Raw genomic sequence first — 27164 nt, 5'->3', positions numbered from 1 at the left:
CACCCCTCAGGTCAATCAGTCCAGAGGTCTTAATTGTCAGTCATTGTCAGTTGCTTGGTAGAGCAAAGGAGTGAATTGTTTGAATGCTTGCTGTTAACTCCTCCTTTCCTAGCAGTAATGAGTACTCTCTTAGGGGTGTCAGCACCGTACTGGAGTTGGTTGGACTCGCTTCTCACTCGTTAGGATGGCGTGAATCAGCACTTAGCTCTAAACCATCTGCATTCTCCATGTACATTGCTTCCCCTGAGATGTCGTTTCCATCAGAGGAGAATTCACTGTATTAGTTCATCCCTTCAGGTATCAAACATGGCTAAGGAATGAAGCATTGCAGAGAAGGCAATTTTCTAGACTGCTGAAAATTATCCCTTCCTTAAGTTTATGCTTTAAAACTATTTTCAAATAAAAATTTTCTTAAAATATATAGGACAGACTTCTGTCTTCTTAAATCAAGACATTCAAGCATACCTTGACATTTTTCTTGACTAACTAGTCATACTTATAATATTAACTATAATTCTATAATCATCAAAGACTTCTAAAATTTAGAGATAGATCACACCCTTACCAAATGGACCCCACTCTCTATGCTTTTGTTTCTTTTATTTGTTTTTAAATAGTTTCTGTCTTCTTGTTAAGCTGTAAGATATCACTCGCCTACCAAGTCATTCATACATTTACTATTGCATTCAGCAATATCTATTAAGTAGACTTAATATGCTGTGCTACATCAAGAAGAAACAATCACTCATTTTGTCAGCTGTTCTCTTTTATAGTATTTGTGTGCTGTGAAATTAAATGACTGAATTTATTATAATTATAGGGAAAAAAGAGAAATAAGCTTTGAGTGAAGAATTTAGGGCATTTCCCAAGGTTCAAACATAGTAACACCCTACCTCTTTTAAGTAGTTTAAAAAATGCACCAAACTAAATTAGAACTGGGGCTTCCCCAGTGGCTCAGCAGTAAAGAATCTGGTGCAATGCAGAAGAAACAGAAGACATGGGTTTGATTCCTGGATTAAGAAGATCCCCTGGAGGAGGGCATGGCAACCCATACCAGTATTCTTGCCTGGAAAATCCCACGGATGGAGAAGCCTGGTGGGCTATATAGTCCATAGGGTCGCAAACAGTCAGACACAACTGAAGTAACTGAACACAAATTACATTAATTTTTATTATTAATTATAATCATGATGCTAAATAAATCAATCAAGACAAAAGGAATCAAAGAGAGGAACAAATGAAGCCTAGCTGATGTTGGAACACCAAGGAGTGGTGGGAGGTCCCTCACTAGAGGTGGGCACCCAGGTTAAACCAAACCTTCTACTCCTTGTATACGGGAAAATGTGCTTTGGTTTTAATTTGTGGGTTTTGTTATGTCCTACTTATTTCACTGTTTGTGATTGTGTTTAAGTTTGAAGTGGATGGAAATCTGAACTCTTCAAAGAGTATCAGTGGTCCATCTGCTTTGATCTGCATTTTATTATTGAAGGGGCTGTGGGTAATCATCCAGGTAACATCCCTTGAGTTACTTTGGGTCTCCCATCACTGCTTGTTGAATGGGGCCGTCTTTGGTTTCCCCAAGTCAGGTAGAACTTGTCAAATATGAGGAAGGCACCGGTTCATCGACTTACCTTTTCAAATAAACACATGTCAAAAGGGCCATGAAGCATGAGAACTGTGGTTAGCAGCAAATACCTAAATGGGAACTTGGATTTCACTCAAGTGGAGCTGGAATGTGTGTAAATTTGACTGGTCCAAGAAGGGAAGGTGGAGGGAATCTTTAGAGCTTGACAAAAAAAGGTTTAGAGCCATTTGACAAAGAATTCCAAGGCCTTTAGCTCCCATGAAGCTGTTATCCTTGAAAAATGTCCTGGGATCCCCAAGGCCAATATATAATGAATATTTTCTAGAAGGACTAGTTCAAGTGGCCTCCAGATTTGGAGTTAATTCTTGGTTAACAAAGCCAAATCCATCCACTTCCTAAAGCATAATTATGATCCTGCCTGTGTATGACATTTGACTTTCGGCCGTTAGGACAAGTGGTTTAACGTTAACAGCATTTGCTGATTGCCACTAGAGCGAGGGTGCAAAGGAGTTGGCAGCTAGTAGTACCCAGGGATGACACTGATCATTGTGGAGAGGAAGACTATTAATTAATTTCTGGATGCTGATTCCCTGCAAAAGCAGTACAAACAACTAACTAAGGACTTGGGCAATTTGGCTTCCTGATCTAACACTGTAAAAAAAATTACACTTTAAATCTTGTAGTATTCTGATTACTGTAAATATCATGTGTCAAATGCCTCTCTTTTACTAAAACTCTAAAGTGCTATTATAAATTGTCCTGATTAAACATGTTTAATGTTAGAAAAAGGGTGACTTTGCATGCCTGGATGTGAAAAATTATAGCAGTGTGATTGGGAAAGAGAACTCTTGGATATTAGAAATGGTGAACTCTGAAAACACAAGGTTGTATGAGCTGATTAGATATGCAGACTTCTCTGCTTGGGCTTGAATTTCCTGGGCTTGTGATCCCTGTTATCTGTCCATGGATTTTCCTAATTATGGATTTTCTCCCCTTCCTCACCACCATGCCACCCACGAGTTCCTGAGGTTGCTTTTCTCACTCGTGTTTGCAAGGTTGGCTTTTTCTGCTCACTTTCATTTTCTTGACTTCCTTCATCAAGCCCTATTTTTTTCTTTTTGGCTCACTTTGCCCCCATTTCAGAAAAAGTTTATTTGTCCAACAATTTCCATTTGGTCCCTGGAAATCTCCTGTCTGTCAAGGGTAGAGGATAAGACAAGGACAAAGGGTGATTTAGCCAGCAGGCATCAAAGCCTTCAGAGGACCGTGCCTGAGTTCACATCTGCACGTATCGGGATCCTCTCAGAGAGTTTCTCTAAGTTCAGGGCCTCTGGGTGTCTGACTGCCAGAACTGGCCGTCAGGTGTGGTCTCGTGGTTGCCTGAGGGCAGAGGAACCACAGATCCACACACCTGCCACCCCAGGTCACCATGGATAGGCCATTGAGTTGTTATTCTCCTCAGAGACTTGGGCTGAGGACCTTGGCTGCCCCTTGGCTGCTTTTGATGCTCTCTTGCTGTCCTCTCCTTGGGAGAGACAGCTCCCGAAGGGACTGCCGCTACTGCTTTGAAGGCACTTCTTGTTGGGTTAACGCTCATCTTCAGGTTCAGAGCCTGGCTCTCTTCTGTGATATGGTTTATTATTAGCTATATCCTTGCTGGACATCATGATTGGGTTTTTGCCTTTGGTGATGACTCTCCTAGACACTTATATCCTTCTCTTGTGACATTTCTGTTATTGTGTCATGGGTTCCTCACCACCTCAGACTCATCAGGCACGATTTTGTACAGAGCTGACTCATTGGAAAAGACTCTGGTGCTGGGAGGGATTGGGGGCAGGAGGAAAAGGGGACGACAGAGGATGAGATCGCTGGATGGCATCACCGACTCAATGGACGTGAGTTTGAGTGAACTCCGGGAGATGGTGATGGACAGGGAGGCCTGGGGTGCTGCGATTCATGGGGTCGCAAAGAGTCAGACACGACTGAGTGACTGAACTGAACTGAACACTATAATATTCCTTAGCGGAGGAAGGGGGCTTCCCCACTGGTGCTAGTGAACCCTCCGCCAATGTAGGAGGAAGAAGAGATGCAGGTTTGATCCCTGGGTCGGGAAGATCCCCTGGAGGAAGTCATGGCAACCCACTCCAGTATTCTTGCCTGGAGAATCTCATGGACAGAGGAGTCTGGCAGGCTACAGTCCATGGGGTTGCAAAGAGTCAGACACAGCTGAAGTGACTTAGCATGCTTGTAGCAGAGGATGAGAAGCCAGAAGTCAACTTGCCATCTATCTGCTAGTAGCATTTTAAAAAAGAATTTGTAAAACCAAATATTTAGAGCAACCTGCTGCTTCTCTTCAGGCTTGCTTAACTCTTTCTGTGGAGCCTCATTAATACGGAGGGATTTTACACTCAGCCCTGTTTATTTTCAACATTATATGATTAACCAATGCCACTGCTCTTATTCTTTAACTATACCTACTAAATGTTTTCCTGCTAAAATATATTTATTATAAGGTTGGCTTGTAAGATTAAGAATCTATGAGCTTATATATACTGTTTACAAATATTTTCTCTAGTCTTTCACAGTATTTTTTTTTTTTTTGGTCATTATCTCAAAATCTCTTTCATTAGTGGCTCCTGTTTGTGCATTTTCTCTCTCCTTCTCTCACAACTTTAGTAGCAGTATAACACATATACACAATGTACAAGGAATAAGTATATAGTTCACTGAATAGTTAAAAAGTGAACAAGCAAGTGTAACTACCAAGATCAAGAAATAGAACACAATCAGCCCCTAGAATCCTCCCTTGTAGTAACTACCTCCCAGTCATTGTGAAAAAAAAAAAAAGAATGCAAAAGTTTTAGTCACTCTTTGCGACCCTATGGACTGTGGCCCACCAGGCTCCTCTCTCCATGGGATTTTCCAGGCAAGAATACTGGAGTAGGTTGCCAATCCTTTCTCTAAGGGATCTTCCTGATCCAGGGATCAAACCCACATCTCTTGCATTGCAGGCAGCTTCTTTGCCATCTGAGCCACCAGGCCATTACTCCTCCTCTAAAAGCCTACCCACTGTTTTGACTTTTCTCACTATAGATAGAAGTCAGGGGAGATAACTTCATGCCCTACACCAAAGCATGACCTATAAAGGAAAAGATAAATAAATTAAAGAATTTCTGCTCTGAAAAGATGCCTTTAAGGGAATGAGAAGAAACCACTGAGTGGGAGAAAGTATCTATAACACATGAATCTGATTCGGTACCAGAATGTCCAAACAACTCCTATACACCAGCAAGGAGAAGACTTCTTTTAGTTTAAACAAACAAAAAACAACAACAACAACAAATATATATATATATATATATATAAACAATATAATATATATGTGTGTAAGAGGCAAAAGAATATGTGAAAAATGTTCAGCATCATTAATCATTAGATAAATATAAATGGAAGCCACAATGAGATGCCAGGGTACATGCACTACAATGGCTACAATTGAAAAAACTGACGGTGCCCGCAAGTACTTCCCACAGGAGCCTAAATTGGTACCATCACTTTGGAAAACTGGCAGTAGTTACTATGGCTGAACTTGACCTAGCAGTTCTGCTCTTAGGTACATCCACACAGCAGAAACAAACCCACAGTATATGGGTGTTCTGAGATGAGAAAATGCATGAAGGCAAACATTCTGTTGTCAAGACGATGCTTCTCGGTGGTAATCAATGCATGCATGCTAATTCACTTCAGTCTCATCCGACTCTTTGTGACCCTAGGAACCATAGCCTGTCAGGCTCCTCTGTCCATGGGATTTCTCACACAAGAACACTGGAGTGGGTTGCCATGCTCCCCTCCAAGTGATCTTCCCGACCCAGGGATCGAATTTGGTATCTTTCATGTCTCCTGCATTGGCAGGCAGGTTCTATACCACTAGCGCCACCTGGGAAGCAAGATGTCACCTAAATTGGAGAAAATGCCAGTAATTCTGAAGTAGTCTCAGATCTTTCAGGTGTTGGCCACAGGGAATAATTAGCTCCTACCAGGATTCCTTCTACCTGGGGAGTGGGCCTAAGGGAGGAGTACACTGGGCAAACTCCTCGGCGTTCATAGAACAGCCTGACTTGCTTGTTAGCCTCACACCATTCACAGGAGTTGGTTTCAGGACGGAGTCCTCCTGAGCTGCAGTTACCAATTCAGGGGGCCTCGTGAAAGGATGGAGAGGTCCTAGCTAGCTTCCTGACATCTCCAAGCACCTCCTGCCTTTTGGCGCCTGCATCCTCAGAAACGCAAGACTCCTGGAGAACCTGTTGTTTTGAGGACTCTGGATGGGCCTCGGGGAAGTTGCAGGAGTGCTGAGGAGGGGATCCTATCGTTCTTTGTCTCCTCAGTTCCACGTGGCTCACTGGTCTGGAGTGATGAGCGTACAATGCTAAGGGAGATAAAGGCACCAGAATTTGCCTGATCCACTGAACTACTATGATCTGAGAGAGAATAAGTGACATTGACGTTCCTACCTGACAGTCATCTATTTAGATTTCCACAGAAGCTCTATTACTGTACTTAGGTACCATTATTATCTTAATAATATCCATTATTATACCAAGATAGTGAGGCCCAGAGAGTTGAGTTAACTTGGCCAAGGTCAACCAGCCAGGAAGTAGTCAAGTTAGACCCACCTGTCATGCTCTGCCCTGGAGTTAGCTCTCTTGACCAGACCACTGACAGTATGTGCCTTGAAATGGTTCTCCTGCTGTAGTGACATCATTGGTGAGCCAGAGAGAAGTTAATGAATAAGTCTAAATTAACTGGATGCATTCGCTTCCTAGGGCTGCTGTCACTAAGTAGCACAAACTTGGTGGCTTACAACAAAAAAAATTGTTTCACAGTTCTAGAGGCCAGATGTCTGAGAGTAAGTGTCTCATGCTCCCCCTGTAACCAGTTGGGGAGAATCTTATCCTTGCCTCTTTCTAGCTCCTGGTGGTTATTGATAGTTCATGGCTTTCCTTGACTTGTAGATTGTTACTCCACATCTGCCTCCATTGTCTCTTGGTGCTTGCTCTTCTGCGTCTTTCTAAGACCACCAGTCTTACTGGATCCATCCTGCTCAGGTATAGCCTCATCTTGGAAAACTCAGCAGTGGCCACAGGACTGGAAAAGGTCAGTTTTCATTCCAATCCCAAAGAAAGGCAATCCCAAAGAATGCTCATACTACTGCCCAATTGCACTCATCTCACATGCTAGTAAAGTAATGCTCAAAATTCTCCAAGCCAGGCTTCAGCAATATATGAACCATGAACTTCCAGATGTTCAAGCTGGATTTAGAAAAGGCGGAGGAACCAGAGATCAAATTGCCAACATCCGCTGGATCATGGAAAAAGCAAGAGAGTTCCAGAAAAACATCTATTTCTGCTTTATTGACTATGCAAAAGCCTTTGACTGTGTGGATCACAATAAACTGTGGAAAATTCTGAAAGAGATGGGAATACCAGACCACCTGACCTGCCTCTTGAGAAATCTGTATGCAGATCAGGAAGCAAGAATTAGAACTGGACATGGAACAACAGACTGGTTCCAAATATGAAAAGGAGTAGGTCAAGGCTGTATATTGTCACCCTGCTTATTTAACTTCTATGCAGAGTACATCATGAGAAACGCTGGGCTGGAAGAAGCACAAGCTGGAATCAAGATTGCCGGGAGAAATCTCAATAACCTCAGATATGCAGATGACACCACCCTTATGGCAGAAAGTGAAGAGGAACTCAAAAGCCTCTTGATGAAAGTGAAAGTGGAGAGTTAAAAAGTTGGCTTAAAGCTCAACATTCAGAAAACGAAGATCATGGCATCTGGTCCCATCACTTCATGGGAAATAGATGGGGAAACAGTGGAAACAGTGTCAGACTTTATTTTTCTGGGCTCCAAAATCACTGCAGATGGTGACTGCAGCCATGAAATTAAAAGACGCTTACTCCTTGGAAGGAAAGTTATGACCAACCTAGATAGCATATTGAAAAGCAGAGACATTACTTTGCCAACAAAGGTCCATCTAGTCAAGGCTATGGTTTTTCCAGTGGTCATGTATGGATGTGAGAGTTGGACTGTGAAGAAAGCTGAGCACCGAAGAATTGATGCATTTGAACTGTGGTGTTGGAGAAGACTCTTGAGAGTCCCTTGGACTTGCAAGGAGATCCAACCAGTCCACTCTAAAGGAGATCAATCCTGGGTGTTCACTGGAAGGACTGATGCTAAAGCTGAAACTCCAATACTTTGGCCACCTCATGCGAAGACTTGACTCATTGGAAAAGACTCTGATGCTGGGAAGGATTGGGGGCAGGAAGAGAAGGGGATGACAGAGGATGAGATGGCTGGATGGCATCACCAACTCAATGGCACATGAGTTTGAGTGAACTCCAGGAGTTGGTGATAGACAGGGAGGCCTGGTGTGCTGTGATTCATGGGGTCGCAAAGAGTCGGATACGACTGAGCGACTGAACTGAACTGAATTACACCCGCAAGGCCCTATTTTCAAACAAGGTCACATTGAGGTACTAGATATTAGGACTTTAACATATTTTGGGGGTTGGAGGTAGGGCATAATTCAACCTATAACATTCTGCTAGGGCTCTTTTGATTTCTTTAACCTTTAAAGATTTTAAGCCTTCATTTTAGTTGGAGAAGTGAGTACCTTGCCTGGTCACGGAACTAATACATGGTAGAAACAGATCTTGACTTCAAAGCCAGTGCTCGCTTGGCTCCCCTTGCTCACTGTGCAAATGCCAACAGCCATCAAGGGGCAGTCTCATTAGAAAGTTAAGACAATAATGGCTGGTACTTATATATGAAGGGGCTTAGAGATTATAGAATACTCTCCTACTCAAAGTAGAAAGAAAGGAAGAGAAAGGGTTGTGGCTATAATCGCTTTCAAATTGAAGGCTACATCTTGAAAGAAATGTAGGAAGTCATGAAACCATAGAGGCAAAAAACATGTTTTTTCCCTGTAGACTGTATTGTGCTATTTATCTGGTCAAAGGAAAACAGCTCTTTGTGGATAGAGGCTTGCTTTTGTCAGGTAGTGTGCTTCTTCCAGAGCCAGGGGCCAGCTGGTTTGACTGAAATAAGGCCTTCTGGAGGTAATCAGAAGGATTTCTTCCCAAGAGGTCTTGCATTCTTGTGAGATTTTATTCTTCTGTTCCTTACGGTAAACGCAGGTCTCCCAGTATTATGCAAAAGTTTACCCCGAGGCCCGACTGTGTTACTAGGACACCCAAGATTCCAAAAAGAATATGTAATTGTTTCTGGCACAAGGTAGCGTGAATGTCTATCTCTGAGTTGCGCAATACCTGTTTTGCCTTCAGGCTTTTAATTGTCAGCTTTCCACAATCTGGCGGGCAGGGATGGGGGTGTGCTAATTAGATCAGGTGCTTGATCTTGAAGTCTGCACCAGCAATGAGTAGGTAGTCGGCTTCGGAACTTTTGAGCGCTCCCACTCTTTCTCCCTGTCTGCCCAGGAATGTAATTATCTTGTCAGCCGAGAAGCTGCAGTGCACAGCTGAACGAGTGCTAGGCAGCAGTCACAGGGCGATAAGGGGAGACGAATGGGCCCACCGTGCATGACTGTTCTGAGACAAACACATGCACAGAGAGCCACTGGAGAACGAGGCAGGGAGAACAAAGGGGTCACACTGAGTGTTTGTTCTTCAGGACACTTCAGACCTTCTCTTAATAAGATTAGCCTGCTTTTTGGAGGGATTGCGGATGCAAGTCTCAGAGCTTTGGAAAGCTTCTTTTAAAGCTGGAAGACATGTTGAGCTCAGTAGCTAGCAGCCTATGTGCTTTGCAGACCAAAAAGCAGGTAATAGAACTTGAAGGATGACTGGTAGGAACACAATGAAGGGACCAAAAAATAGAAAACAGGTATCTGGGTAGATGAGGACTGCTAAAGACCTAATGGCCCTCTCTCCTCAAAGAGGGGGCTTTGGGTAGACCAGTAGCATCGGAAGCTTCTGACAGATGCAAAATCTCATTGTTTTTTTTTTTTTTTTTTAACATTTTGGCAAACTCAATACTCTTTTCCATAGTGGCTGCACCAGTTTACATTCTCCCCAATGGTGCACAGGGGTTCCCTTTTCTCCATCTCCTCACCAATACTTATTTCTTGTCTTTTTAATGATAGCTATTTCTAACAGGTGTGAGGTAATACCTTATTATTGTTTAGATTTGCATTTTCCTGATAATTTGCATTTCCTGATGTTGAGTATCTTATCATGTGCCTATTGGCTATGTCTTCTTTGGAAATATATCTATTCAAGCCCCCTGTCCATTTTAAAATCTGATTTAAAAAAAAAGTATTGAGTTGTATGAGTTTTTAAAATATATTTCAGATATTAGCCCTTTCTCAGGAATATGGTTCGCAAACACTTTTCTTCAGTCCTTTGGTTGCCTGGTCATTTTGCTGATGGTTTCCATTGCTATGTAGACGCCTTTTAGTTGGATGTAGTCTCACTCGCTCACTTTTGCTTTTGTCGCCTTTGCTTTTGAAGTCAGGTCCAAATGATTACTTCCAAGACTAATGTCAAGAGTAGCTTACTACCTACGTTTTCTTCTAGGAGTTTTACAGTTTTGGTCTTCACATTCAAATCTTTCATCCGTCTTGAGTTCATTTTTGTGTATAGTAGAAGATAGTGGTCTACTTTAATTCTTTCATATGTGGACATCCTGTTTTCCCAGAACCATTTATTGAAGAGACTGTCCTTTTCCCATTGTATATGCTTGCCTCCTTCATCATAGATTGATTGACCACACATTCACGGAGTTATTTCTACCATATGATCTAGCAATTCCACTTATGGATATTTATCCAAAGAAAATAAAAACATTAATTTTAAAAGATACATGCACCTCATGTTCACTGCAGCATTATTACAATAGTTAAGATATGGAAGTAGCCTAAGTGCCCATCAATGGATGAATGGATAAAGAAGATGTTGTATACATATACAATGGAATATTACTCAGCAATTAAAAAAAAGAATCTTGCCATTTGTTACATGAATGGACCTTGAAGGCATTATGCTAAGTTAAACAAGTCAGAAAAAGACAAATACCATATGATTTCATTTACAAATATGGAACCTTAAACAAACACATAAATCAAATCAAAACAAACAAAAAAGCCAGAGTCATAGATTCAGAGACAGACTGCTGGTTGCCAGAGGAAGAGGGAGGGGGTATGGGTGAAATAGATGAAGGAGTCAAAAGTTAAAAACATTGAGTTATAAAATAAATAAGTCATGGGATGTAAGATACTGTGGTAACTATTGTTAATAATACTGTATTGCATATTTGGGGTTTCCTGATGGCTCAGATGGTAAAGAATCCTGCTGCACTGTGGGAAACCTGGGTTAGATCCCTGGGTTGGGACTATTTCCCTGGAGAAGGGAACGGCTACCCACTTGAGTATTTTGGCCTGGAGAATTCCATGGAGTGTATAGTTAATGGGGTTGCAAAGAGTCAGACATGACTGAATGACTTTCATTTCACATTGCATATGTGAAAGTTGCTAAAAAAGGTATGACCAACCTAGATAGCATATTAAAAAGCAGAGACATTACTTTGCCAACAAAGGTCCGTCTAGTCAAGGTATGGTTTTTCCAGTGGTCATGTACGGATGTGACAGTGGACTGTGAAGAAAGCTGAGTACTGAAGAATTGATGCTTTTGAACTGTGGTGTTGGAGAAGACTCTTGAGAGTCCCTTGGACTGCAAGGAGATCCAACCAGTCCATTCTAAAGGAAATCAGTCCTGGGTGTTCATTGGAAGGACTGATGCTAAAGCTGAAACTCCAATACTTTGGCCACCTCATGCGAAGAGTTGACTCATTGGAAAAGACTCTGATGCTGGGAGGGACTGGGGGCAGGAGGAGAAGGGGATGACAGAGGATGAGATGGCTGGATGGCATCACCAACTCAATGGCACATGAGTTTGAGTAAACTCCGGGGGTTGGTGATGGACAGGGAGGCCTGGCATGCTGTGATTCATGGGGTTGCAAAGAGTCGGACACGACTGAGGGACCAAACTAAACTGAAGAAAATAAATCTTAAAAGTTCCTGTCATGGGAATGGAGTTTGGAGAATAGATATGTGTATATGTATGGCTGAGTCCATTTGTGTTCACCTAAAACTATCACAACATTGTTAATTGGCTATCAGTTCAGTTCAGTCACTCAGTCATGTCCAACTCTTTGCGACCCCATGGACTGCAGCACGCCAGGCCTCCCTGTCCATCTCCAACTCCCAGAGTTTATTCAAACTCACATCTATTGAGTTGGTGATGTCATTCAACCATCTCATCCTCTGTCGTCCCCTTGTCCTCCTGCCCTCAATCTTTCCCAGCATCAGGGTCTTTTCAAATAAGTCAGTTCTTCACATCTGGTAGCCAAAGTATTGGAGCTTCAGCCTCAACATCAGTCCTTCCATTGAATATTCAGGACTGATTTCCGTTAGGGTGGACTGGTTGGATCTCCATGCAGTCCAAGGGACTCTCAAGAGTCTTCTCCAACACCACAGTTCAAAAGCATCAGTTCTTCAGTGCTCAGCTTTCTTTATAGTCCAACTCTCACATCCATACATGACTACTAGAAAAACCTTAACTTTGACTAGATGGACCTTTGTTGGCAAAGTAATGTCTCTGCTTTTGAATATGCTATCTAGGTTGGTCATAACTTTCCTTCCAAGGAGTAAGCGTCTTTTAATTTCATGGCTGCAATCACCATCTGCAGTGATTTTGGAGCCCCTCAAAAATAAAATCAGCCACTGTTTCCACTGTTTCCCCATCTATTTGCCATGAAGTGATGGGCCCAGATGCCATGATCTTAGTTTTCTGAATGTTGAGTTTTAAGCCAACTTTTTCACTCTCCTCTTTAACTTTCATCAAGAGGCTCTTTAGTGCTTCTTCACTTTCTGCCATAAGGGTGGTGTCATCTGCCTATCTGAGGTTATTGATATTTCTCCCAGAAATCTTGATTCTAGCTTATGCTTCTTCCAGCCCAGTGTTTCTCATGATGTACTCTGCATAGAAGTTAAATAAGCAGGGTGACAATATACAGCCTTGATGTACTCCTTTTTCCTATTTGGAACCAGTCTGTTATTCAATGTCGAGTTCTAACTGTTGCTTTCTGATCTGCATACAGGTTTCTCAAGAGGCAGGTCAGGTGGTCTGGTATTCCTATCTCTTTCAGAATTTTCCACAGTTTGTGATCCACACAATCAAAGGCTTTGGCATAGTCAATTAAGCAGAAGTAGATGTTTTCCTGGAACTCTCTTGCTTTTTAGATGATCCAATGGATGTTGGCAATTTGATCCCTGGTTCCTCTGCCTTTTCTAAATCCAGCTTGAACATCTGAAGTTCACAGTTCACGTATTGTTGAAGCCTGGCTTGGAGAATTTTGAGCATTACTTTACTAGCATGTGAGATGAGTGCAATTGTTCGGTAGTTTGAGCATTCTTTGGCCTTGCCTTTCTTTGGGATTGGAATGAAAACTGACCTTTTCTAGACCTGTGGCCACTGCTGAGTTTTCCAAATTTGCTGACATATTAACTGCAGTACTTTCACAGCATCATCTTTTAGGATTTGAAATAGCTCAACTGGAATTCCATCACCTCCACTAGCTTTGTTTGTAGTGATGCTTCCTAAGGCCCACTTAACTTCACATTCCAGGATGTCTGGCTCTAGGTCAGTGATCACACCAGTGTGATTATCTGGATCGTGAAGATCTTTTTTGTATAATTCTTCTGTGTATTCTTGCCACTTCTTCTAAATATCTTCTGCTTATATTAAGTCCATACCATTTCTGTCCTTTATTGAGACCATCCTTGCATGAAATGTTCCCTTGGTATCTCTAATTTCCTTGAAGAGATCTCTAGTCTTTCACATTCTATTGTTTTCCTCTATTTCTTTGCACTGATCAGTGAGGAAGGCTTTCTTATCTCTCCTTGCTATTCTTTGGAACTCTGCATTCAGATGCTTATTTTTCCTTTTCTCCTTTGCTTTTCACTTCTCTTCTTTTCACGGCTATTTGTAAGGCCTCCTCAGACAGCCATTTTGCTTTTTTGCATTTCTTTTTCTTGGGGATGGTCTTGATCCCTGTCTCCTGTACAATGTCATGAACGTTTGTTCATAGTTCATCAGTCACTCTCTCTATCAGATCTAACCCCTTGAATCTATTTCTGACTTCCACTGTATAATCGTAAGGGATTTGATTTAGGTCATACCTGAATGGTCTAGTGGTTTTCCCTACTTTCTTCAATTTAAGTCTGAATTTGGCAATAAGGATTTCATGATCTGAGCCACAGTCAGCTCCCGGTCTTGTTTTTGCTGACTATATAGAGCTTCTCCACCTTTTGCTGCAAAGAATATAATCAATCTAATTTCAGTGTTGACCATCTGGTGATGTCCATGTGTAGAGTCTTCTCTTGTGTTGTTGGAAGAGAGAGTTTGCTATGATCAATGTGTTCTCTTGGCAAAACTCTATTAGCCATTGCCCTGCTTCATTCTGTACTCCAAGGCCAAATTTTCCTGTTACTCTAGGTGTTTCTTGACTTCCTACTTTTGCATTCCAGTCCCCTACAATAAAAATGACATCTGTTTTGGTTAGTTCTAGAAGGTCTTGTAGGTCTTCATAGAACCGTTCAACTTCAGCTTCTTCAGCATTACTGGTTGGGGCATAGACTTGGATTACTGTGATATTGAATGGTTTGCCTTGGAAATGAACAGAGATCTGTCATTTTTGACAGAACTGGCTATACCCCAATACAAAATAAAAAGTTTAAAAAACAAAAAAATTTCCATCATAAGAAAAAAACCTGATAACTATGTATGGTGACAAGCATTAACTACACTTATTGTGGTGAACCGTGTGGGCAGTGTACACAAATACTGAATTATGTCACACATCAGAAACTAATATAATGTTATATGTAAGTTACATGCCAATTTTTTTTAAAGGAAACAAAAGAATGCAAAATCTTAGGTCCCAGTCCAGACTTCCTAAATAAAATTCTATATTTTAACAGACTCTCTAGGTGACTAGGGATACCAAGGGAGACTTTAAAAAATATTGATGCTTGGGTCTCCCAAGATACTGATTTAATTGGATCACAGTGTGGCCCAGACCTTGGGTTTTTGAGAAAGTTTTTAGGTGATTCTATTAAGAGCTATGTGGTCCACTGGAGAAGGGAATGGCAAACCACTTCCGTATTCTTGCCTTGAGAACCCCATGAAGAGTATGAAAAGGCAAAATGATAGGATACTGAAAGAGAAACTCCCCAGGTCAGTAGGTGCTCAATATGCTACTGGAGATCAGTGGAGAAATAACTCCAGAAAGAATGAAGGGACAGAGCCAAAGCAAAAAGTATACCCAGCTGTGGATGTGACTGGTGATAGAAGCAAGGTCCGATGCTGTAAAGAGCAATATTGCATAGGAACCTGGAATGTCAGGTCCATGAATCAAGGCAAATTGGAAGTGGCCAAACAAGAGACGGCAAGAGTGAATGTCGACATTCTAGGAATCAGCGAACTGAAATGGACTGGAATGGGTGAATTTAACTCAGATGACCATTATATCTACTACTGCGGGCAGGAATCCCTCAGAAGACATGGAGTGGCCATCATGGTCAACAAAAGAGTCCGAAATGCAGTACTTGGATGCAATCTCAAAAACGACAGAAGGATCTCTGTTCGTTTCCAAGGCAAACCATTCAATATCACAGTAATCCAAATCTATGCCCCAAGAAGTAACGCTGAAGAAGCTGAAGTTGAACAGTTCTATGAAGACCTACAAGACCTTTTAGAACTAACACCCAAAAAAGATGTCCTTTTCATTATAGGGGACTGGAATGCAAAAGTAGGAAGTCAAGAAACACCTGGGGTAACAGGAAAATTTGGCCTTGGAATATGGAATGAAGTAGGGCAAAGACTAATAGAGTTTTGCCAAGAAAATGCACTGGTCATAACAAACACCCTCTTCCAACAACACAAGAGAAGACTCTATACATGGACATCACCATATGGTCAACACCGAAATCAGATTGATTATATTCTTTTCAGCCAAAGATGGAGAAGCTCTATACAGTCAGCAAAAACAAGACCAGGAGCTGACTGTGGCTCAGATCATGAACTCCTCATTGCCAAATTCAGACTTAAATTGAAGAAAGTAGGGAAAACCACTAGACCATTCAGGTATGACCTAAATCAAATCCCTTATGATTATACAGTGGAAGTGAGAAATAGATTTAAGGGCCTAGATCTGATAGACAGAGTGCCTGATGAACTATGGAATGAGGTTCGTGACATTGTACAGGAGACAGGGATCAAGACCATCCCCATGGAAAAGAAATGCAAAAAAGCAAAATGGCTGTCTGGGGAGGCCTTACAAATAGCTGTGAAAAGAACAGAAGCAAAAAGCAAAGGAGAAAAGGAAAGATATAAACATCTGAATGCAGAGTTCCAAAGAATAGCAAGAAGAAATAAGAAAGCCTTCTTCAGCGATCAATGCAAAGAAATAGAGGAAAACACAGAATGGGAAAAACCAGGGATCTCTTCAAGAAAATCAGAGAAAAAAAAAAAAAGAAAGAAAATCAGAGATACCAAAGGAACATTTCATGCAAAGATGGGCTTGATAAAGGACAGAAATGGTATGGACCTAACAGAAGCAGAAAATATTAAGAAGAGATGGCAAGAATACACAGAAGAACTGTACAAAATAGATCTTCATGACCCAGATAATCATGATGGTGTGATCACTGACCTAGAGCCAGACATCCTGGAATGTGAAGTCAAGTGGGCCTTAGAAAGCATCACTACAAACAAAGCTAGTGGAGGTGATGGAATTCCAGTTGAGCTATTCCAAATCCTGAAAGATGATGCTGTGAAAGTCCTGCACTCAATATGCCAGCAAATTTGGAAAACTCAGCAGTGGCCACAGGACTGGAAAAGGTCAGTTTTCATTCTAATCCCAAAGAAAGGCAATGCCAAAGAATGCTCAAACTATCACACAATTGCACTCATCTCACACGCTGGTAAGGTAATGCTCAAAATTCTCCAAGCCAGGCTTCAGCAATATGTGAACCGTGAACTTCCTGATGTTCAAGCTGGTTTAAGAAAAGGCAGAGGAACCAGAGATCAAATTGCCAATATCTGCTGGATCATGGAAAAAGCAAGAGAGTTCCAGAAAAACATCTATTTCTGCTTTATTGACTATGCCAAAGCCTTTGACTGTGTGGATCACAATAAACTGTGGAAAATTCTGAGAGATGGGAATACCAGACCACCTGACCTGCCTCTTGAGAAATCTGTATGCAGGTCAGGAAGCAACAGTTAGAACTGGACATGGAACAACAGACTGGTTCCAAATAGGAAAAGGAGTATGTTAAGGCTGTATATTGTCACCCTGCTTATTTAACTTATATGCAGTGTACATCATGAGAAACTCTGGACTGGAGGAAACACAAGCTAGAATCAAGATTGCCGGGAGAAATATCAATAACCTCAGATATGCAGATGACACCACCCTTATGGCAGAAAGTGAAGAGGAACTAAAAAGCCTCTTGATGAAAGTGCAAGTGGAGAGTGAAAAAGTTGGCTTAAAGCTCAACATTCAGAAATCGAAGATCATGGTATCTGGTCCCATCACTTCATGGGAAGTAGATGGGGAAACAGTGGAAACAGTGTCAGACTTTATTTTTGGGGGGCTCCAAAATCACTGCAGATGGTGACTGCAGCCATGAAATTAAAAGACGCTTACTCCTTGGAAGGAAAGTTATGACCAACCTAGATAGCATATTCAAAAGCAGAGACATTACTTTGCCAACAAAGGTTCGTCTAGTCAAGGCTATGGTTTTTCCTGTGGTCATGTATGGATGTGCGAGTTGGACTGTGAAGAAGGCTGAATGCCAAAGAATTGATGCTTTTGAACTGTGGTGTTGGAGAAGACTCTTGAAAGTCCCTTGGACTGCAAGGAGATCCAACCAGTCCATTCTGAAGGAGATCAGCCCTGGGATTTCTTTGGAAGGAATGATGCTAAAGCTGAAACTCCAGTACTTTGGCCACCTCATGCGAAGAGTTGACTCATTGGAAAAGACTCTGATGCTGGGAGGGATTGGGGGCAAGAGGACAAGGGGATGACAAAGGATGAGATGGCTGGATGGCATCACTGACTCGATGGACGTGAGTCTGAGTGAACTCCGGGAGTTGGTGATGGACAGGGAGGCGTGGCGTGCTGCGATTCATGGGGTGGCAAAGAGTCGGACACGACTGAGTGACTGATCTGATCTGATCTGATCTGATTGAGAGCTAAAGTTTAAGAATGCCTGGTATAGAATGGCCTGTCAACATCATTCTTATTGTCAGGAGGAGGTTCCCAGGAAGAGCTTTGGCAATTTGGAAAATAATGATGCCATGATTTTAAAACTGTACACACATAATCCATATGGGATCCTCAATCTATCATATACCTGTGACATCTGTTTTCTGCTCAACAACAAAAGTGGTGTTTTTGAATGCCTCCTACCCATGGAATAACACTGTGCTTACTTTCCTTGGCTTTCAAGACTGAGGAGTTTGATTTTAGCCTACCTTTCCCACTCCATCCCCTTCTACCCCAGCTAACATCAGGTTGTGAGCTTGTATACACAATCCTTCAGGTTGCTGCTTTATTTATAATCATTTCTTGAAAGGGATATTCCCTGAAGATCCTATAGAAGTAAGGTTCCACACTCTCCTCTTCCATTATTCCCCAATGCTGTACATGATTCTCCATTTTTCTTTTAGTAATTCTTCCAAAAATTTTAGTATGTGGCCCAGATATTGCATGGAACATACTAAAACATAAAAAATTATTTGTTGTTTATTTGAAATTCAAATTTGATTGGACATCCTGTATTTTTATGTGTGAAATTTGGCAACCCTAGAGAAAAAGTATGCCAACCCCTGAATTAGTAAGTAAAATGCATCCAAACTGTTCAAACTCAACAAAATTTTCTGTTTTAAAAATTTTCTGTTTACATTTTGAAGATTCAAGTCTGTAAGGGCAACAAAATACTGAACTGTGTTGTAACAAATAGTGGCCACTTTGTAGCATAGTTTGGCCTCTTTCGGATAATTAGCCATAGTGTTAAAATATATAATCCTATCAAACTTTTCTTATGCCTGGGAGCTATCAGTTTAATTTGTCCCTTGTGCCTTAAAGTCCTCTATAATTGTGTAAAAGGCTGTATCATGAGAGTATACATGGGTGCAATTAAAATCTGCATGCTGATGCAAGCCAGGGTGAGCTTCCTTTCAGCATAACTATAGTTTGGGCCAGCCCCACAGACACAGGGGCTTCTCCAGTGGCTCAGCAATAAAGAATCCACCTGCAATGCAGGAGATGCAGAAGACATGGGTTTGATCCCTGGGTCAGGAAACCCCCCTGAAGGAGGGCATGGCAACTCACTCCAGTATTCTTGCCTGGAAAATTCCACGGACAGAGGAGCCTGGCGGTCTACAGTCCATAGAGTCACAAAGAGTTGGACACATCTGAAGCAACTGAGCACATGAACACAGACAGGGTGGCCACCTGCAGCTATAGAAAAGGTACAGGAGATAGACAGGTAACTGAGTCCCTGCATGCTGTGGGCCTTCCCAGAAATGGAAGGGTAGTCACACGGCCAAGGGTAGGCACTTGGCAGTCTGGAGATGGGCCTATGAAGAAAGTGAATTCGGTCACAGATGTCCTCATTGATAGGGCACTTTCAGGGATAAGAAAACAGGTACTAGAAATAATTTGATGTTCCTATTAAAGATGTTGCATGAATGTTCAATGAAGTAACCAAGTATCATTTAAGTTCAAAGTAGAAGAGGAGGGCAGAGGATGAGATAGTTAGATAGCATCACAGACTCAATAGACATGAGTTTGAGCAAACTCTGGGAAATGGTGAAGGAAAGGAAAGCCTGGCATGCTGTAGTCCATGAGGTCACAAAGAGTCAGACATGACTTAGCGACTGAACAACAACAATAATCATTTGAATGTGTAAAAACATAATCTGTAGGTAAAAGTGTAGTAACTGTAGATCTTCTGGAGCTGCTAGGGGTGGGGAGCAAGTTTGTTTTTATTTGAAAACATACACCCTTTACATCTGGCAGTCACTGATTCAGAATCTTGTAGAATTACCTTGATTTCATCTGTTATTCTTATTAATAAAAGCAGTTGTTTGATATATAACTAAGTGCAATTTAATTTTTATGCCTTTATAAGACTGTAAATATATAAATGCATTCTAAAAATTTGAACATAATATATATATGTATATGTAATATATACAGTCTTATACCAATTATGTTAAAGCATGTAAATGTATGTAAAGACAAAAGAGAGGACTTATTCTAAAATGTCAAGAATGGTTAGCTGTGTCCGAGTGGTGAGTTTATGGGTGATCTTTAGTTTCTTCATTGTGCTTTTCTCTATCCCCTTCTTTTGGGGGCCAGAGTGAGGCACTCCACCCGTGGCAAAGGTCATGAGGAAGGAGGCTCGACATACACAAAGGCAGGATCGAGCCTCAGGAGTCCCCCGGAAATCCTCGAGCATCTACCCCCATAACCAGAGCCTGCCTACTTTACTACTTTGTGCTCCCACCTACACCTCTGACTTTATGGGGGGCTGTCCCCCACCACCTCTTTCGGAGAAGGAGTTAACCTAGAGCTCCAGTTAAAAAAAACTCCTGGGCGTGACAAGAGTGTTTCAACTTACAAACTCCTCTGAAGGTTCTCTAGCCTGCCTGACAGGCTTGTCCGGCCACATGTGATTGCTCACAGCCTCCCAACCGTGAGAGGCATGAGATGCTTTAAACCTTCTAAAAACAGGTTCTTTAGAGAAGTTAGAAAATTATTAGTTTAAGTATAGTGGGCTGATTAGAAATTGTATTGGTGAAGGGTTTTTCATTTGTTGAGCCAATGTTTGTTGCTAAGACTCCACATCCCCTGCCCTTACACACATTAATGAATATATAGAAGAAATAAGTATTAACTTTTGATATAAATCACGTTAGACCTTAGGCTAAGTAAATTCTTTCCTTAACTAAAACCCACTACATCCTCACCCTATAGGAATGTAACTTTATTTGGGTGGCGTCTGTTTTAAGAATAATCACCCTTGGAGAAAAAAGTGTTCTGGTTGACTGACCACTGTCACAAGGAGAGGGTCATAAATTGTCAGCAGGCCCCCCTGGCCAGAAGATGATGTAATGCCCCTAAGACCTCTGTATACATTTGTATGAAGCACCTGACTTTGATAAAAGTCAGGACTGCTGACCCTGTGTGACTTTTGCATAACATCTCAGTGTGTAAAAACAGACCCTGGAAAATAAAGAATTGGGATCAGTTCCTCGAAATACTGGTCTCCCCATGTCTCTCTCTCTCTCAAACTCTGGCTGAGTCTCCATTTGGAGTGCGGAACCCGCCATGCTTACTAATTATGCCTGGGCTTCTAAGATCCGACCGGGAAGGCCTCAGTGTCTCCTCTCCTTCGGGAGAATGGAAGGATGCCTGCAGCCTACGTAAGTGGTGCAAACTTCTTGTCTTGAAGTTTTATTGGTCTCCCGCATAAACCAAGCTACTCAGCCTCTTTTCTCCACTGAATTTTCCTACTGAGCTATCCTCATTCTATTACTCTTTACATCTCTACTTAATGTCTATTTGAAGCTATTGTATCCTGATCCTCGCCGAAGCCATCTCCCCTTTGAATACCCTGGATCAGCTGGAGCTGGACCCCGGCACCCTTCTTTAAAAAAATAACATATTAATTTTATCATCAAAAAAAATAGTAATTTAATGCGTGTCTTTTTCTTTTTTCTGTTTCTTTTCCCCCTACACTCCCACATTGTTAGGCCTTCCCTGGTGGCTTAGATAGTAAAGAATCTGCCTGCAATGCAGGAGACCCAAGTTCTATCCTTGGATTAGGAAGATCCCCTGGGGAAGGCAATAGCAACCCACTCCAGTATTCTTGCCTGGAGAATCCCATGGACATAGGAGCCTGGTGGGCTATAATCCATGGGGTCACAAAGAGTCAGACATGACTGAGCAACTAACAGTTCTACTTCCCATGTTGTTGGCAAGAGAGTAGCTGATAAACCACTTGGAAAACAACTTGGATACACCAGGAGGGCTGAGGATGCCCCTCCCCTGTGACCCAGAGGCTTCACTTTCACAGGTTCATCCTCAACAGAAAACATGCCCGCAAGGGTGTCTGTGGCTTCAACAAGTGTAACACTGTAAGCTGCAGGACTAGAAACGATCTGAAGCCCTCAGTTGCAAATGAACATATTGCAGTAAATACACATATTAGAATATGTAAAGCCGTAGAACAGAGTAAACAAGAGCTTCTAGTGTCTCCACGAATAAGCCTCAAAACATAACATTGAGCATCACAATGTAAATGTACTTAATGCCATAGAACTATATACTCAATCAGTAAAAAGGTAATTTTTATGTTGTGTATATTTTACCATAATTAAAAAAAAACCCAAAACATAACACTGAATCAAAAGGCAAACTGTAGAAATAATATATACAGGATGAAATTTAACTTGTGAGCCCAAACTATGTAATTAGTTATGGGTAGACATATGTTTTTCATAGTACTCAAAATAAACATGGGAATGATAAAGTTCAGGATACTGGTGACTTCTATGGAAGGAAAGAGGGAGGTGGCGTCAGAGTTAGTAATTACACAGCAGGCAACTGGGTCTGGAATGTTTTGTGTGTGTGCACTCAGGAGCCCAGTCTTGTCTGATTCTTTGCAACCCCATGGACTATAGCCCACTGCTATATCCCATGGACAGAGGATTTCCCAGGCAAGCATACTGGAGTGGGTTGCTGTTTCCTCCTTTGGGGGATCTTCCTGACCCAGGAATCGAACCTGCATCTCCTGTGTCTCCTATGTTGGCAGGCAGATTCTTTACCACTGTGTAACCTGGGAAGCCCCCTGGAGTGTTTTATTTCTGTAAGATATCTAAAGCAAATAGAGTGGCAAAATGTCAAGACTGAAGAAGGCTGGCCAGTAGGTATGTGGGTGTTCCTTGTGTTACTCTGTATTTCCATGTACTTGAAGGGTATCGTCATAACAGACGTACAACCTGCGTCAGACCACGCGTCTGCTTTCCCCATCAGGCCAGGACCTTGATAGTGGTCACCTTAGAGACTAGGTGTTTTTGGTGGGGTGGCCAATGGCATAAACTCTAGCTGTGGTATCCATTCTTACTGCTCAGAGCTTAAATAACACACAAGGCAGAATCCAAATGTGTCTCTCTTTTCAAGCCCACACGTTTGCAGATTGCTCTGTTTGTCTAAGTTAACAGCAACGGTAAGTAAAATCCAGTGTTCCCTGGCCTGGAAGATCTCTGCCGTTTGCAGGAAATGCTCTGCCATCTCCTTGTGCTCTGTGCTCTTACAGTTCAGTGACTTTCAAAGTCGTTTACTGTGTGGAACAGCTGCTCCTCTCCTGGCCTGATAGCTAGGAATGGGTGTGCTCTTTCGCTGCAAAAACCGAGGTTCAATTGTGACTTACCTCAGTGGTTGGGGCTGACTCAGATTCTCTGGGTTCAAATCCTGGCTCTCACATGCAGCTTGCTTTTGAATTATTTTGGGTGCTATAGCAATAAAAAGAGATTTCCTAGGTAGCTCAGCTGGTAAAGAATCCGCCTGCAATTCAGGAGACCCCGGTTTGATTCCTGGGTCAAGAAGTTCCCCTGTAGAAGGGATAGGCTACCCACTCTAGTATTCTTGGGTTTCCCTGGTGGCTCAGGCAGTAAAGAATCCACCTGCAATTTGGGAGACCTGGGTTTGATCCCTGGGTTGGGAAGATACCCTGGAGGAGGGATGGCAACCCACTTCTGTATTCTTGCTTGGAGAAACCCCACGGACAGAGGAGCCTGGTGGGCTACAGTCCACGGGGTTGCAAAGAGTCAGATGTGACTGAGTGACAAGGCACAGCACACAGAACATAGCAGTAAAAAGGAGATTAAATAATACAGTGAGTTAAAGTACTTCACCACAGCAGCCACCTAATAAGCCCTCAGCAAACCTTCTCATTTATTCTCATGGTCATAGTTACTGATCCTCTCTGGCCCTCAGTTCCAATGGTACCCTTAGCATCAAAGGTAGTTTTATGATTGCCAATCAATTTGCTGTCCCTCCTAACAAAAATGGTGACTAGGAAAGAGTTAAAAACACTGACTGATGTGAAATTCTGCCCCCTCAGAAAAACTATCCCTTGGGGGTCTCTAAAATGTTTTGTTCTTTAGGTAAATAATTGGCTTATGAGTTTGTTAATGCTTTATGGGGCTTTTTGAGGCAGGCATTGTGTCTTTTTCTTTCTAGTCACCAACCCTGGCTGGGCTCCTGGATGTTTGATGAATGAATGAATGACTATGGTCAATAGCATGTCAGCTCTCTTAATGTTAGACATTCTGGGTATTGTGTACTTTTGATATATTTAGATCTTGTATTGACGAAATCCCTTATTTCTATATGGATGGGCCTAAGAGGGCATCTCATTAAAACCTTGGTTTTCAATCTGTATATTTTTTTCTGTGTTTTTTTTTTTTCTTTTCTGGATTATGAGTCTTTGAGTTCTTCAGAAGAAAATTACTCTATGTAATCTAGGGGGTAACTACTGATGATTTTTCATGTTTCTGTCTTATTAATTAATCTGGAAAATACTTCTATCCAATTTACCCTGATAATCCAAGGACATGAGTTTTTATTTCCAAATATTCCCTCTCTGAGGGGGTGTTAATTAATGAGGAAAGTGTGGGCAACTGGCTCTCCTTTGTCTTTATTCCCAGGTACCTTCAAACAAGGGCTAGTGGTGCTAGTGATGAAGAACCCAACTGCTAATGCAGGAGACCTGGGTTAGATCTCTGGGTCGGGAAGATCCCCTGGAGAAGCGCATGGTAACCCACTCCAGTATTCTTGCCTGGAGAATCCCATGGACAGAGGAGCCGGGAAGGCTATAGTCCACAGGGTCATAAAGAGTCAGGCACAACTGAAGCGACTGAGCATGCACGCCCGCATCGTTGAACAAAGAGAAATCAAGATCCTTTTCTATTACCCTTGAATTAAGAGCAATCTATCAACTCATAATTCAGAAAGTTATCTTTTTAATTCCTAGATGATTATATTTTTACTAAAAGCATAAAGTTGGAATATCCCATTACAGGATGGGGTTGATAGATAAAGAACAATGTTTTAGACCAGTCACTGAAATTAGCCATGTTACAATTAGCTGTACTTGATCTGTGTGTAAATCATTGGAATTTGTGGTGATCCCCCCATCTCCAGGTACAGAGTCATTGACTGCCAAAGCTGGAGGTCATCTGGTCCAGTGTTTTTATTTAATTAAAAACTGAGGCTAGTGATATAGGGATTTTCATTGGAGTAAATTTGTTTTGATCGTTTTCAGCAGAGGATGTTATAAAACCAAACAATGATAGAACAGGCTGCTGCTTCTGCTGCGGCCGCTAAGTCACTTCAGTCGTGTCCGACTCTGTGCGACCCCACAGACAGCAGCCACCAGGCTCTCCCATCCCTGGGATTCTCCAGGCAAGAACACTGGAGTGGGTTGCCATTTCCTTCTCCAGTGCATGAAAGTGAAAAGTGAAAGTGAAGTCGCTCAGTCGTGTCCGAGGCTAACAAATGGCAAAGGGTCAATTTTTGTTTTATCTCCCTCCCTAATTTCTCTGCCTCCTTTAAAGTCCCTTACTGTGGTGAAACACTCAAAAGATGAGGAAAAAGAAGAAAGAAAGAGTGAAATTAAAACTGGGTTTTTGGTTCCTGAAAAACTGAAGCTTGCCAGTCCAGGTTCGATGCACGATACTGGATGCTTGGGGCTAGTGCACTGGGACGACCCAGAGGGATGGTATGGGGAGGGAGGAGGGAGGAGGGTTCAGGATGGGGAACACATGTATACCTGTGGCAGATTCATTTTGATATTTGGCAAAACTAATACAATTATGTAAAGTTTAAAAATTAAATTAAATTAAAAAAAAAACCAGAAGCCATACTTCTGAAATATCAGGCTCATAGCATACTGCAGCACCTTTCATCTTGTTTTAAGATTAATGACTATCAAGCGGTTAATCATTCAGGGGGTTTCCTTTCACAGACTAGTAAGAAAGCTGGGGGGATGTGGTGGGGCTTCCCAGGTGGTACTAATGGTAAAGAACCCACCCGCCAATGCAAGAGATTTAAGACACTCGAGTTCAATTCCTGGGTCAGAAAGATCCCCTGGAGAAGAAAATGGCAACCCACTCCACTGTTCTTGCCTGGAGAATCTCATGGACAGAGCAGCCTGGTGGGCTACAGTCCATGGAATCACAAAGAGTCAGACACAACTGAAGTGACTTAGCACACATGCAAGAAGGCTCTGGAGCTTATTCTACAAGGTGGTCCCAAGACTGACAGCAGAGTGTTCCTTCCCCTCTCTGGTACCACCTGGATCCAAAGTGGAAGGATGGAGAAAGAATAGCCAGAGCCGCAGATCACCATAGTGATGGGTCAGGCACTCCTACCTGCTCTTGTACATGGGTTCCCTTGACCTTGACAGACATTTGTCACACAAAACGTCACATTCCTATTTAGAAATTTTGACCCTATTTGAGATAAGATGAAGTGCTTGCATTGCAGTTTTTTTTTTTTGGAAAAAAATTCATTCAACAAATATTTACTGAGAATCTACTTTGTATTGAGAAATTGGCCTAAACAGAAAGATGGGTAAGATCCACTCTGCTCTTTACAGAGTTAATTATAGATGGCTTTTTTACCTGCAGAGGGAAGGGCCTCTTGGTGGTAAAACAACCTGTTTGGGTCCCTGTCCTCCTGCTTTAGACACATCATGTGTGTTTAGTTATTCAGTCATGTCCAGCTGTTTGCCACCCCATGGTGGCAGGCTCCTCCGTCCATGGGATTCTCTATGCGAGAATACTGCAGTGGGTTGCCATTTCCTCCTCCAGGGAATCTTCCTGACCCAGGGATCAAACCCACATCTCCTGCATTGCAGGTGGATTGCTTACTGCTGAGCCACTGGGGAGACCCTTTAAACACATCACTCTGTCCTAATAACCACAAGGACGTCAATTAGTGGTCTCAGATATTAGTGGGTAAACTGAAAGCTTCTTTTACCAATACATCTTGTTTACTTTCTAAGTGCTTTTTCAACATTACATCATAAATACCAGGTCATATAGTTATATATAATAACAATTAGCACTATAAAACTCATCTTCTCCAGCCAGAGGTAGATGTTTTGAAAGACAATGAGTCTTGCAAATAATTCCACGTGATTAATAACAGGATTTGACAATGTGGTCAAAAATGCTAATTTAATTGCTTTTCTCTCAATATCTCATTAGGAAGGAAAGACTAGTCAAATTAGGTAGTTGGAGTTTAGTAGCCTGATGCTAAATTGATGTAAATTAACAGTAAATATTTGAAAACAACAGAGGTGATAAAAAAAATTTTTTTTAAAGCTTGAGTAATTGAATCCTGATTCAAAATG

General features: G+C 41.9%; 1 protein-coding gene across 5 annotated transcripts in view; it reads right to left on the bottom strand.

Annotated features, from left to right (window-relative positions):
- Positions 1-27164, bottom strand: part of ITGB6 (integrin subunit beta 6) — a 151222-nt gene that overhangs the window by 42988 nt on the left and 81070 nt on the right. The gene's annotated exons all lie outside the window — the stretch shown is intronic.

Source organism: Bos taurus, chromosome 2 (assembly GCF_002263795.3).
Source record: "Bos taurus isolate L1 Dominette 01449 registration number 42190680 breed Hereford chromosome 2, ARS-UCD2.0, whole genome shotgun sequence".
Lineage (NCBI taxonomy): Eukaryota > Metazoa > Chordata > Mammalia > Artiodactyla > Bovidae > Bos > Bos taurus.
The sequence above is the reverse complement of the archived record's forward strand: the minus strand, read 5'-3'. Positions and strand labels throughout refer to the sequence as shown.